The sequence below is a fragment of the Eulemur rufifrons genome, chromosome 17 (genome assembly GCF_041146395.1).
Source record: "Eulemur rufifrons isolate Redbay chromosome 17, OSU_ERuf_1, whole genome shotgun sequence".
Taxonomy (NCBI): domain Eukaryota; kingdom Metazoa; phylum Chordata; class Mammalia; order Primates; family Lemuridae; genus Eulemur; species Eulemur rufifrons.
The window spans coordinates 22,424,232-22,427,139 of record NC_090999.1 but is presented as its reverse complement, the minus strand read 5'-3'; positions in this window follow the sequence as shown (position 1 = coordinate 22,427,139).

Sequence of the window (2,908 nt, the reverse complement as noted above, 5' to 3'; positions counted from 1 at the left end):
CGCACAAGAGGGCAGCCTGTGGGGTGGAGAATGTAATGGAGGGGAATGGTGGGTGGGGTCACAGAGTGGAGATGAGGACTAAAATGCCAGACACTGGCATTTACTGAAGTGCAGAGATAAGGTGTCCCATCTTGCCCACCCGCCATGGCAGGAGACTGGGGGCCCAGCTGAGGCCAACTCAGAACGGACTGCGATGGGTGCTTCCTCCCTAACCTGTGCCTGCGCTAACCTGAACCCTCCTCCTGTCTCTGCTACTCCGGTGTGTTGCAGCCCAGGGAGGGGAGGAAGGCCTGTGCTGGGTTTCTCTAAAGCTGCCTGTGGTTTCTCCTCCAGGCAGGTTGGTGTCCTCTTGCCCATTCTGGGACCCGAAAGATGCTTGCTCCAGGCCGTCCCTTAGCATCTGTGGGGTACGGGGTAGGAGTACAATGGAAAGTCCACACATCAAATGTCTGAAGGTTTAAAAGTCATAAAATAAGCAGTGTGCTGGGTCCAGCCCCTGTTCCCATCCAGCATCCCGCAGCCATCTCCCCAAGGATCATCCCTGTGACTGAGAGGCCGAATGAGCCAGCCCTGGGCCAGCCCTGCCTCCTGAGAGCCTGCTAGCTTGGACCTGGGACTCCTTCGTGATGACTAGACCCAAATCCATGATGGAAACTGACCTGGCCAAACTCCCCAAGGAGCCTAGAGGGGTAAGTTCCCTGCCCTCATACCTCGCTTTTCCAACTCATAATCTGCAGCAGTTCTAAAAACCTTCCAAAACAGTATCACATGGCCAGACGGAGGGGAGGGAGCACAGTTATCTGGGAACCTGGTCTGCTCAGGCCCTAGACACTCATGTTGGGTGCTGTCTGGTGGCCACCTGTAAGCAAGAGCCCAGGCTGTGACTTTTGCCCACCCCCGACCCCCCAACCTGTACTTACAGGCTCTCAGGCCCACATCCTTCTCCGACCTGGGGAGACCAATGTGTGTATGCCACTCAGGTAACTCTTGTTCACTCAGTCGTTTACAAAACCCAAAAAACTTTCTTACTAGACCACAAAGGCAGAAGTATTAGCGTTTCAGTGTTTGCGACATGCTGACCCTTCTAAAGCAAGGGGTCCCTGTTGCCCAGGCCTAGGGCTGTCCTGCCCACTCCAGTGTAGCTAGCTCATGGGAATTTCCAACTGTGCGCAGAGATTCTTGCGGGAAAGGGAACTGTGGCCAAGTAGGATCCAGGCTTATCTTGGACCATGGGATAGATCAATACCTGAGAAATGGTGCCCCAACAAGGTTGGCGTGCTCCAGCCTGGAAGCCTGGGTTTCAGAAGCCCACCGAGGAAGACAGGCTGCTAAGCTGTGACTGTGACTGGCCAGGACGGGATCGACAAATTAGAACCAATGTATCTAGAGCTCCAGCCCTAACATGTGCTCCCAGACCACCTCGGCCCTCAGCCTCTGCTCCTGCTGGCCGGCTCTGCCCACCACTGCCAGGCACGTGACTCACGGAAGACCAAGAAGCGAAAGAGGTGGGCACAGGGACTATGTGGGCAAGGCCCATTTTAAATGAAACCAATTATCTCTCCTCTGCACTCAGACAAAGAAGCTAATTCTCAGCCTGATTACAGGTCATCCTGAATCATTAACGAACTGCTGGGATTTCATAAATAGCTCCCACATTTCTCTCTAGGAAGCCAAACTCCAGCAGTAACTCCAAGCATACAGTACAGATTTGGGGATACAAACAACAGCAGAACCATCTGGGAATTTGCCATCTGCTGTTCCCACCTGCGGGGGAATGGGATGCCCAGGAGGGAGCTCAGGACCAGGAGCCAGAAGACAGCATGTCTGTTACTGCTTTCCGCGTTGGAAAGATGGTGCTGACAATATTGGACCTGCCCCACTGTATTCTAATGTCAGAGAAATCCCAGTTTCACAATTGGCCCCTTGGCGTACTGGGACTGAACTATAAGCATTAGTTTTGAAAATAAATTCTTAAAGGTTTAGCATTATAAATTAGACTGGGTTGGGGGGAGAGGGAGACACATTTTCGTCTGTAACCCCTGTGGTACTAATATTCCTGTATCTAAATGGTAGATTTGAAATGAACGATGGTGGCATGATATTGTAAAGATAAAGAAAGAGAATTTGAATTACTGCAATTCTATTATTCTGTGTAAACACTTGCAGTCTTTGAGTTTAAAATTTAGAACAGAGCACAAACTGTGAGGTGAAATTTTTTGTCATTTTATTTTTTTATTGTTATATAATAGTTGTGCATACTTTTGGAGTACATTTGATATTCTGATATCTGTCTACCATGGACAATGATCATATCAGGGTAATTGGGGTAGTCTCATCTCAAACATTTATTTTCTTATGTTGGGAACATTACATTTACAACATTTTCTAAAACCCATCTTAGCGTGGCTGTGGGGCTCAAATGAACCGATATATAGGAAAGGGCCTGGAAAAGATGGTGGCCCAAGACCTCATGATCCTCGTGCCTCAGCCTCCTGAGTAGCCGGGACTGCAGATGTATACCGAGACACCCAGCTATTTTAAAAACTTTTTGTAGAGATGGGGGGGGTGTCTCACTTTTGCCCAGGCTGGTCTTGAACTCCTGGGCTCAATCGATCCTCCCACTGTGGCCTTCCAAACTGTTAGGGTAATAGGCATGAGCCACTGCTCCTGGCTTCTTTATCATTTTATGGGAATTCCTTTTAACCATATTCTGCAAAAATACTGATCTGGGACAAGCTGGAAATTAACGAAAAAAAACTAGTCACTTCCCACAGAGTGTTTGAGAAGCACTGACTTAGAACTCAGCCTGGCACATTGTATTGTAAAGCACATTGAAAAGTGCCAGATACATAGGAAGTGTTCACTGAACGTTAACTATTATTACTTCACCTGATAGATGAGGAATCTT